The sequence below is a fragment of the Trichosurus vulpecula genome, chromosome 9, assembly GCF_011100635.1.
Source record: "Trichosurus vulpecula isolate mTriVul1 chromosome 9, mTriVul1.pri, whole genome shotgun sequence".
NCBI lineage: Eukaryota > Metazoa > Chordata > Mammalia > Diprotodontia > Phalangeridae > Trichosurus > Trichosurus vulpecula.
Genome location: NC_050581.1, coordinates 152,879,641 through 152,891,879, shown reverse-complemented (window position 1 = coordinate 152,891,879; position 12,239 = coordinate 152,879,641). Strand labels below are relative to the sequence as shown.

At 41.0% G+C, this 12,239-nt stretch overlaps 1 protein-coding gene across 1 annotated transcript in view; it reads left to right on the top strand.

Moving 5' to 3' along the window:
- The window catches only part of SLC6A11 (solute carrier family 6 member 11), a 174,503-nt gene that overhangs the window by 76,408 nt on the left and 85,856 nt on the right, over window positions 1-12,239 (top strand). The window lies entirely within an intron of this gene.

The window sequence follows — 12,239 nt, the reverse complement described above, 5'->3', positions numbered from 1 at the left end:
GTATACCAATAACTGGTGGGGGAATAAGTTCTTGGGAACTTAGTTCAACGAGGTGTGATCATACCTGGAAGCCAGAGAATGAATAGGATTCATTTCCATTCAATTCATTTCTGCCAAATTAGTCTTTTTTCACTCTCTCCTTTTTTCCAATGTACCTTCAACTAAAATAATCTTCCTAAAGTACCAGTCTAACCATGCTACTCCCCTGCTTAAAGACTTTTGGTGGTTCCCTCTTGTCTCTAGGAAGTGCAAACTCTGCAGCCTGGTATTTCCAGCCCCTCATAGTCAAACTCTCCAAATTTAGTTCTCTTTTCCTGCCTTCCAGCCCATTTCCATCCTTTATATAGGCTGTGCTCATGCCTAGAATACAAGTGTATTCTTCCAGATCTCTGCTTCTGAATCCTTATCTTTCTTACTCTAGTTGTTGGCTTTGTTTTGTGTTTTTCATTGCTCAGAATGTTAGCCCCTCATGGAATACCCTCCTCACTTCTCTCCATCTACTACATCCCACCAGTCCTTCAAGTCTCTGGGAAATTCCCACTGTCACCATGAAGCTTGTCATGACTATTTCAGTCCATGCTGATTTTTATCTGAATTCTTATATTTATTGTTAGCCCTTTACTGTCTGGTGCCCAACTCTCCTCTCATTGCTTCATGCGTTAACCTTGTCTTGTCAGATAGACTAGAAATCATTTTAAAAATAAGGGTCTCTATAACTGATACTTCTGAATTTCCACGGTTCCTAGGATAATGATGATCATCATCATAAGAAGAAAAAGAAGAATACAGAGTTTTAAGTTTCCTTAAAATAAAACTTTTCTTAAAATAAACCCATCAGGTCTGTCCTGTATGTATCAATATCACTGATTTTTACAAATAAAGAAATTGAGATTTGGAGGGGTTAAGTGACTTAACCACAGGCACAGAGCTAATAAAATACCAGAGAGAGAATTTGAAGCCAGGTATTCTGATTTCCAAGTCCAGCCCTATCTACTTCATGCTATAGACAGTAAAGGGTTGGGGGCCATTCATTTTCTCCCATTATGTTATTTTGTACTGTCATAGATATTTGCTTCATTGAACAGCTCCATCGTTCACTCTGACTTCTGTGCACACCCTCCTACTCCCATCTGGCCTATAGTGAGTAAGGATCCCTTTTAGAGTACTGTGGAAATATTAAGCCAGGAAATAATTCACTCTAAATCATAATTATAATTGAAAGTCACATACCAAACCTTGTTGAGTTCCATGACTGTGTGTGTACTGCTCCACCTCATGCAAAAAGCAAGCATTAGGTAATGAGATTGATAAAAATCCAGAGAGAGGCCTTTTCAGATCTCTGGCAGGTTGCTATAGGAAAGTGTCCTGAACATAGGTGGTGCTTAATAAATACTTAGTGAATGGACAAAATGAGTAAATAGACTTATAAACCGGGCTTTGGAGCTTGCTTAGCTTTGTGACCCTGGGTAAGTCATTTGTTTCCTCTGAGTCTCAATTTCCTTATATATCAAATGGGAATAAAAATACTTAAATTACTTGCCTAATAGGGGTATTCTCAGGAAAGTACTTTGTAAACCTTAAATTGCTATTGAGGTAGGAAATTTCCCAATTTCTAGTGCCTTCTATCAGCCACTGCCATCACCACCTCTTAATTAAAAGTGGTAGAAGATTTTTCAGCTCAAGAAAAATCTGTTTACTGACCTGAATTCAGAAAGAGGGAAATAGAAATCTTCCCAGAGTCTGAAACTCTGCCCAAATATCTCAGAACTCTGACTTTTATCAAGTCAACTGCTGAACTGTTGATAAGATCATAAATGATTAATTCCATCAGGCCCCGAGGCCATAAAAATAACCAACCTGTAAATTGGACATATTGAAAGCTCACTAATCCCCAGGCTATTGGGCTAGATGGACTAAGGGTCTGACTCTTTATGAGAAGCCTAAGTGTCCATAAAAATAGTAGCTGACATTTCAGCACTTAAGGTTTTCAAAGAACTTTCTTCACAAAAAGCTAGCAATCTAGCTAGTAGGCATTGGTATTTTTCATCACTATTCATCCAATTTTGGGATGAAGAAATTGAAGCTCAGAGAGTATCTTGCCCTTGGTCATACAACCTGAGGGCCTTGACTCCAATTCTAGTGTTCTACTCTATGTTGCCTTACGTCATCACCTTAACACCTTACCTTTGGTTAAGATGTTACAGTTTATTATGAGATGCTTTCCCAGCCTTCATCTCATTTTACAGATGAGGAAACTGAGACTCAGAGAATGACTTACCTAAGTCACCCAGTAAGGGTCAGATATAATTAAACCTAGAAACAAAGTCGCCTGACTCCCACTTGAGGGCTGCTTCCGTTCTTGCCATATTTCTCTCTGTTGGGATGGTTAAGAATATCCCACTGGACCATCATAATTATCTCACATCCTCTTTTAAGGCAGAGCCGTGACTCGAGCCCCAAATCGACACCCATTTCACTAGTTAGAAGCCCCAGCTGACTCCAAAACCTTGGGTTGCTGGCTTTGGAGAACAGGTCCAGCTGACGTAACAAATGGAACCCATCAGGGCAGAAAATAGAATAATTAGAATAATATAATTCATGCAAAACCCTTTGCAAATCTTTAGGTACTATATTTCTGAATGTTAGTTATTATTGTTACTATTATTAACAAAAATAATATTTGTAAAACAATTTGAGGCCTATGAAGCACTTTGCATATATTAGCTCATTTGATCCTCAAACAGTGATGTGAAGGGAGTTATTATTATCTCTAGTTCACAAGTTAGGGAACTGAAGCTGCATTCTCAGTTAATCCCAATGATGTGATACCTGTAAAGTCATTGTTAAACTCCAAAACTCTAGAGAAATTGCCAAGATTGTTAGTGGGCTTTTTGTAAGAGACCAATGATTTCATTGGTGCAGGGGGTACCTGCTCTGTGGCTTACATTCTCAGGAGTTGCCAGGGACACTCAGTGAGAGGCTAAGTGACTTGCCATGGGTCACATGGCCAAAATATGTGAGAGCCAGGCCTTGTCCCCAGGGCTTCCCAGCCCTGGGGCTAGCTCTCTAGCCACTACCCTAGGCTGCCTCATTTTGTGGTTATTTTTGTTGTTATTTATTTGTTATCATTAGTCATTTCAGTCATGTTTGACTCTCTGTGACCCCATATGGGGTTTTCTTGGCAAAGACACTAAAATGGTTTGCCATTTCCTTCCTTTCAAAGATGAGCAAACTGAGGCAAATAGGATAAAGTTACTTGCCCAGGGTCACACAGCTTGTAAGTATCTGGGGCCAGATTTAAAGTCAAGTCTTCCTGACTCCAGGGCCAGCACTCTATCCTTTGTGCCAACTAGCTGCCATCACTTTTATTTAGAGTCGTTTAATTATAGCTTACCCCTGGTTTCTTTTGGGGCCTTGAAGGCAAAGGAGATGGCCAAAGGCCAGTCCTCATTTTTGGAGCCTGATGGCTTCTCATGGCACAAGTTGCTACACTGATTATAATGGTGGCTTGAGCACTATGAAAACACCTATCATGGGCCATGGAAACACTCTGTGTGTACCCTGAGACATCAATCTGTTGGCAGCTGGATACCTGCTGGCCGTGCCCAGGCCTAAACATGTGATGGAGCAGAGCACACTGACCTGGTCTGTGAGTTTCCATCTTTGCTATGGAACGTATGGGGCAGCTGGGGGGGTGGCCAGGGTTATCTACTATAGGATGTGGCCCATTTCCTCAGGACCTTATCATCTAGCTGGGAAAACCACAGTGTGAATGGATCTCATAGCCTTATCAGCATGCCTGTGTTAATCTTCCCCACTGGATTGTGGGGAGGACAGAGATCAGTAATTTCGAATCCTTGTATCTCCTCTAGTGATACAAAGCACAAAGGATTGTGAGGAGGACAGAGATCAGTAATTTCGAATCCTTGTATCTCCTCTAGTGATACAAAGCACGCTCCACACATAGAAGGCATTTTAAAGTGTTTGTTGAATGAGTGACCAAATGATTTGAAAAATAACTGCTCTCCAGGGCAGTATACAGTAACTGTCAAGTGAGCAAAGAAATGAGCATAGCTGATATTTATGGGCTTGAAGTTTTCAAAGCATTTGATAGACCTTAACTCATTTGAGCCTCACTACAACCCGGCGAAGTGAGTACTACAAATTATTGTTATCATCCGATTTTACAGAAAAGGGAGGTGAAGGCAAGGAAGGTCAAGGAAGTCACGCATGACCCAATGGCTAGTAAGCATGGGAGGCAGGATTTGAATCCTGGTTTCTCCTGCAGGACTCCACATACAGTCTGCTTTCTACTCTGCTACAGTGCCAAGCTAATGGTCTGGCAATATGGTCCAAGGAGTAGTATAGTCAGGAAAGGCTTTAAGAAGGAGTTTGAACTTAAACTAAATAGAATGAAAACTAAGTAGAATGAAAAGAGTTGAAGAGGAAGGATGAGGGCTTTCCTACATGAAGCTCAATAATGTGGAAAGGGGAGGACATGGCAAAATGCCTGACTACTGTCGGTTCAGACCAAGATGGGTAACTATGCTAATACCTGAAGGATATATCAAGATCTGGCTGAACAATGGATGAAGGGAGCCTAGGTGTGGTTTGAAGGAGAGAGAGAGACAGAGGAGGAGACAAAGTAGAGAAGAAGACAGAGGAAGAGAAGAGGAGAGGAGACTAGGCAGAGGAAAAAATAGAAAAGACCAAGATAGGAAGGGAAAGAGGAATGAGGGAGAGGAAAAAGAGGGAGAGGGAGAGAAGAGGAAGAAATGAAAAGAGAGAAAGAGAGAGGGAGTCAAGGGAGACAGAGACAGACAGAGAGAGACAGAGACTAAGAGAGTCAGGAGACAGTAAGGGAGTAAGGAGAGAAAGAGAGAGAGAGAGAGAGAAAGGGAGGGAGGGAGGGAGAGAGAGATTTTTAGAAGCTGGGGGACAGCTGAAAAAGGTAGCTTTCCTTCAGTCATTTCAGTTGTGTCCAACTGACAGTTGGTCCAACTTTGATAGCTTAGAGACCCAGAAGAACTAGGCTTGGAAGGTTAATCTGTCTGACTGTAGAAAAGAATTAGAAAACATACTGAAAACTTCCTTTTTCCATAACCCACAGTCAAGCTCTGGTATGAGTCAAGGTTAGAAGCAAGGCAAAATTAAGAGGATTATTCTGCATTCTCAGATCATGAACAATCTGGATTTCAACTGTATACTTGACTGTTTGAAGGATTCAACAGGGCCACAGGTTGTGAAAGCAGACATGCTATAGACCAAAGTAGGGACCATAGACTGGGACCCCAAAAGCTAAAGGCTTCATCTAATCTGAACCACTCATGCCTGCCTTATGAAGTACTTTCTCTCCATGTCCATAAAAATAAATTAGGCAAATGACCTAATGTGGGGAGAGAAGAATGGTCTGGGCTGGAGTGACTGGATAGAGGCAACTGGAATAGAAGGAAGAGAAATTTTATCAGCCAAACAGGACAAATCTGGGTTTTCTAACTATTTGTGTACTTACAATTATATACTTGTGTAACCATGCGGGGAGCAGCCTCTCCCTCTCCCCTCTCTCCTTCCAAGACTTTTTCTTAGGTCACTTCAAGCCTCACCCCCAGCCTCAAACCAGGAGATATTTCCTTGACCAAAACATGACCCCAAACTCAAAATCCCAGTAATCTATGAGGGTCCAGTTCCTTTCTCCTGACTGCAGAGGAGTAGAATCATGTCTTTTTCCTCTTCACTCCTACCCCATACTTCAAGAAGGCTGTTGTACCTGGATATAGTGTTTGCTATTATTAAACTTTATATTGTTAAAAATATGTAGGGGTTATTTAGAGAGGGTTCTTGGGGAGAGTATTTGAAGGGTTAGAACCATAACAAGAGGCCTTCGAATGTCTTTTTGGTGATAAGTGATTCCTGAGCTGGAGTCCTCAAGATATGTCCTTGAGATTGGAGCTGGGCAGGTGCTGCATCTCCTTAACTGGTGGCAGCAAAGGCAGGAATCTAACATGCTATCACTCAGTTCTCATTTTGTTTTTTGACAGAAACACATGACCCTTTATTTGTGCTCTCAGATTACTTTAGAAAAGAGGAGAAAAAATTCCATTCATATTTTTTCTTGCATTTGGGGGCAAAAATTTTCCTTTAATCCTTGGGGCAAGGTCTGAGAGAGAGAATAAATGACATACATAGTGTACCAGCTAAATCCAGACAGTATCTTGCTGTAGTGGAAGACTCTTTGGTTCTGGAGTCAGAGGACCTGGGCTTGACTCCCACCACTGAAGCTTACTTCTTGGGCAAATTGCTTAACCCACCTGGGCCTCAGTTTCCTCATCTGTTAAATGAGATAGGTTGGACTAGATGAAGTCCCACTTAGATTTAATTCCATAATCCTATCAATCCATGGTCTTTTGACCCTAACTACTTTCCCTCACATAGAATATCAGCTCCCAGACACAGAACTCTACCTTGAGTATTTCCATTTCAGTTGGTTTGCTCAAAAGAGAAAAAAAAAGTCTGAAACGCCTCCCTTATCTGCCAGCTTTTTGTAGTAAGAAACTGAAAAATCCTTCCATGGAGACTTATGGCTTGGCAGTGCCCAAGGTCTCCATGGAGACATCAGCCTCATATTCCAAAGAGAGATAGATGATTGTTTCAGAGTATCATCCAGAAAGATTACCAGCTGTGATTTGAAACCCATGAATGTGAGCCATCCATTGATGACCACCAAGCTGATTATTGCTCCTGAGCTGTTTCTTTTTTTAGCCACCTTAATGAGAGAGTCCAGCAAAAATCAATAGGCTTTGATGTGTAAACAAACACTGGTGCAGCCATTGAAATCAAATGCAATGCTGCATCACCCATTTTTCCACATAACAAGTGAGACTGAAATGTTTGGGATCTAGTCAAAGACATGCATGGATACACCTTAATTATTTTGTTTTGCAGGTTGAAGTGACATTAAAGTTAGCCAACTAAATTCTCAGTACTTCCCTCTGTCTATCCCACAGTGTTTCCATTAAGAATATCTGTGGCTCAGTGAACATAGAAGTCTCTCCAAAGTGAAGGCCCCAAGAGCCATATACAAACATATTCAAGTATACTCTGCCTTAAAATAGAAATGAACAACCATCCTTCCATAGATCCTGTTATCCCTGTTCCTTGCACTTGGACTCAGGAAGATTTGGGTTCAAATCCTGTACCCAACATGCTACATGATCATGGGCAATTCACATAGTATCGATGAGCCTCGATCTTCTCATCTATAAAAAGATAATGATGCCTGTAGGCATGCATAGCACAATAGATAGAGGTGGCCTCCAAGTCAAGAAGAATTACGTTCACACCCTGCTTCTAACCCATACTAGCTATGTGACTCTGGATAAGTCACTTACCCTCTCGATGCTCTACACAACTCTCCAAGACTACAAATTGCTACAAATGTGACAACCTGCACTGGTATAAAGAGTTTCCTCACCTGGGAGTTCCTTATGGCCATAAACTCTCAGGCTCAGTCTCTATCTCACCTTATCCTTAAATCTGTAGTCCCTACTCAGGAGGTTGTTGCAAGGACCAACACGTGGAAATTCTTGTTCCTGTTTATAAAGACATCATGATCTAGCAGATAGAGCCTAGACCTGGAGTCAACATGACCTGGGTTCAAATCCTGCCTTTAGCCTTGGCTAACAGGGTGACCATGGGCAACTCTTGTAGTCTTTCTGAGCCTCAATTCCTTCAAATATAGAATGTGGAAAATAAGGCCCATAGAAGCTACCTCATAAGGCTGGGGATGCTTATAAAATGCTGTATAGATGTCAGTTGTTGGCACTGTTCACTTCCCCATCAAATTCCTTCAAAGACCTGACTCTACTTCTCCCCCGCTCCATCCTTTCTCAGTCTCTCCCAATATGGCTTCATTCCCCACCATTCAACCAAAACTTCAGTTTCAAAGTCACCAGCAGCTTCTTAATCACCAAATCCAGCACTCTCTTTTCAGACCTCATTCTCCACAAACTCTCTGGATGTGAATGGGTGGGAATGATGGCCATCGCCTCCTTTCTTGGATGTTGTAACACTACCATTTCCTACTTCTTCCTCTGACTGTGCCTTCCCTATTTACTCTGATCTAACCTTTCCCTCCTCTCCTCTTAATTTGGGCATTCTGTTTTTCTTTCTTTTTTTCTTTTTGGAAGGGGAAAGGCAGGGCATTTGGGGTTAAGTGACTTGCCCAAGGTCACACAGCTAGTAATTGTGTCAAGTGTCTGAGGCCAGATTTGAACTCAGGTCCTCCTGACTTCAGGGCCGGTGCTCTACACACTGCACACCTAGCTGCCCCAAATTTAGGCATTCGGAAGTATTTTGTTCTTTTCAATCTGTTTATTTTCTCCCTTGCTGACATCATCCACCATTTCAATAATAGGATTGAAACCAAAATCTCTGTTTGAGTTGCAGTTTTGTCTCAGTAAGCATCTTCGACTGGATATCCTGTAATAAACCTTCATATAAAATATGTCCAAACATATTATCTTCATCCTCAACATGTTCCTTCTCCTTGTTGACCAATTCTTGTTGAAGTCACCAGCATCTCTCCAATACTCATGTTGAACTTCAGGATCATCTTTGACCTCTCCTCCCCAACAAAGCTCATCAGTCACTAAGTCCTGCTGATGTCACCTTCATCCTTCTCCCTTTCTCCATTGTCACTGATGGTCCTAATTCAGGTCCTTTTCATTAAAGGACAACTGGAATTACGGTATTTTAACTGATCTTTCCATTTCTAATCTCTCCTCACCTTTCCATCTACTCTGGATATTTCGTATGTGTGTCTTGTTATCTACATGTTGTCTCCCCAACTAGAATATAATCTTCTTGAGGGCAGGGACTGATTCTTGCCTTTCTGTGTATTCCTAGTGCTTACCACAGTGTCTGGAACATAATATATCTTGTAAATGCTTCTTGACCAACAGTCCAACCTTTCTCCATCCTTCGCACTGCTACCAGATTGATGTCCATAAAGCCCTGCTCTGATCCCATACATCCACGCCCAGAAACTTGTAATAATTCTCCATTTACCTAACAAATAAAGCCAAACTTCCTTAGCTAATATTCAAGTTTCTCCAAAAATTACTCCTCAATCTACTACTGCTTTTCTTGCCCATTGCAGTCCAGGCAGATCAAGTCAAGTCACTAAGCATTTACTAAGTGACTATTATGTACAGCCTGGACCCTGCTGCCTCTATCTCTTTTCTCATGCTATTCTTTCTGATTGGAATGTCTTTCTCCTAGTCATGCCTACCCATCTTACAAGATCCAACTCAGATGTCACTGCTTTAATATGACCATCACCAAGCCTTTCAGGCAGAAGTAGTCTGTGCCTCTTCTGGACTTATTCTGCTCACACATATTACCATATGATTTATGGGCAAGAGAAACAACAGGATTTAGTATATAGAAAGTTAGACATGGAGTCAGCAGATCTAGGTTCAAATGCCAACTTAAATACTTATTAGGGCAAGTCGCCTAATTCCTCAGAGCCTCAGTTTTCTCATATGTAAAATGGGAATAATGCTTGCTCTACTGACCTTACAGGTATATTGATAAGAAGACATTTTAAAAATCTTAAAGCACAATTTAAATGTAAGTTATTTGAATCCATTTCTCCTAAAATATTATCACAGTAGAAAGAGGTGACATCATGTAGCAGAGGGTTGGACGTGGAGTCAAGAAGATGTGAGTTCAAATTTTGCTTTGGACTCTGACTGTATGATCTTAGCAAGTCCTTTAATTTCTCTGAGCTTCAGGAAACTTTCTAGGACTATTGATTCCTTGCAGGCTGTGATATACCTCAGTGGAAGGAGTGAAATCATATGTATGTGACCAAATTAAAGATAGGGATGGATACTCCTTAACTACTTTGTCTGTTTTGCAGGTTACAGTGGCATTTAAAACTTAGCTAACTAAATTGCCTGTTGTTGTTCAGTCATTTTTTCAATTGTGTCCAACTCTTTGTGAGCCCATTTTGGGTTTTCTTGGCAAAAAACACTAGAATTATTTGCTGTTTCTTCCTCCAGCTCATTTTATAAATGAGGGAGGAAGTGAGGCAAACAAAGTTAAGTGACTTGCCCAGGGTCACACAGCTAGTGAGTGTCTGAGGCTGGATTTGAACTCAAGTCTCCCTGACTCCAGGCCTAGCACTCTATCCACTGTGTCAACTAGCTGCCCTCCCAAATTCCCAGTACTTCCCTCCATTTATCCCACACTGTTCCCATTAAAAATATCTGTAATCTAGTGAACAAGAAGTCTAAATAAACTCATGAAGGAGAAGACTCCCCATAGCTCTAAGCACAGGAATTGGAGCAGAGGTAGTAATGGTAATAATAAATACATAATATATATGTTAAAATATATTTTTAAATGTATGTGGTACTTTGAGATCTATGAAGCCCTTTAGGAATCATTCAGCAAATGATTAGAAAAGGAATGAATTTATGTAGTAGTATAGACATTGGTTTTCTCTACTGCTCCCCTAGGCTTACGATTCTTTACTTTACTTGTTTTCCTGAGTCTACAACCCTTCACCTCCATCTCCAGAGGAGATGCCTCATAGGAAGGCAGCAACAAACACTAGAATGGGTGCTTTTAAAGGTCAGGGACCATTTCCTTTTTGTCTTTATATCTCCAATGCCCTGTTGCAGTGCCTGGAACATAGTAGGGACTTAAAAAATGCTGAACAAACCCCCAACTTTTCCACAATTAGTTCCACAAACCCCACAATTTCCACAGTGATTTCCACGATTTCCACAGTCCATGCTGAATTAAACTACCTTGAGCAGTTTCTTTCCAAGCTCCAATCCTAGATTCTTAAACTGTGCTTTAGAAAGAAAGACTATCTTCCCCAGGGATGTAATTATTGCTTTAACAACTTTCAGCCTTCCCACCTTTGTTGAAGCTCTCCAGAGGCCATCTATGCTAAACTCTAGCCTCCAGAGATCCATTTGAATCCATTTTAACAAGCAAGTATTAAGCATCTATTTTATTAGGCACTGGCAGACACAGAAGATAGAAAGACAAAACAGAAGAAAACCCCTGCCCTGGAGGAGCTTATATTCCTCCAGGGAAATATAGCAAGTAAAATGGGAAGACGCTTGATAACTTCAAGTGGGAAAAACACTGATAACTAAAGAGATCAGGAGAGCCTTGCTGTAAAGGACTGCACACCATGTGAGCCTTGAAAACTAACACTCTATCAGATGGAGTTAAGGAGATAATGCTTTCCTGGCAGGGGGGAAAGCCTGTACAAAAGTGCGTAGGTAGGTAGGGATGGAATGCTGAGTTTAGGGAGGAGCAAATAGGTCACTTTGGCTGAAAAAATTCCTTATTGTTCTCTCTGCCTCAAGTCTCTCCCCTCTCCAATTCATCCATAACAGATCTGCCAAAGTCATTTTCCTAAAGCACAGATCTGACTGTGTAACCCCCTAGCCAATAAATTTCAGTGACTATTGACTGTAGGATCAAATAATATTTAATCATTATTGTGTCATTTTTAAAATTTTTCTATCGAGTTTAAGTTTTATGATACAAAATTATTAGTGCATTAATGCATTTAAATAATTTATAAATAAATAGATGTACTTATGTACCCTCCTTTGAGAGAGGCAGCATGGTGCAGTGGATGACCTGGCTTCAAACCTTGCCTCTTACACTTACTAGCTATGTGACCCTGGGCAAATCACTTCCTATGAAAATTTCACTTTCAATGAAATAATATATCTAATTCCTATCCCCTAGAATGGTTAGTTAATCAATTTTGAGGAAACACTACACTGGACTAACCTCCAGGACTCCAATGAGTCATCATATTGCAGAGCTCAGAGAGACAACCAATGTGTGCCTGACCCCGCTGAAAAATACAGGTGGTGGCGGAGGGAGAGAGTAAGAGGAAACCTTATTTTTTAACAAGAAGAATACATGTCTCAACTTGGTGAGACATACATACATTCTTCCTCAAGGCATCTGGCACACACAAGACTTTTGATTGGTTTGCTAATTTACATTAGTTGTTCGCCTACATCCCCAATGAGAACAGGGCAAACTCAGGACCTTGGCTAGCTCAATAGGAGAAACCTTGTTTTGACGAAGGTTCTTGGCTGACTTGGAATTTTATTGTTAATGCCTCAGGAGTACCTAGCTGGCCTTCGTCTTCTAAGCAGAAGTCTCTTGGTTCTCAGGGACCTATTTAATTTAAC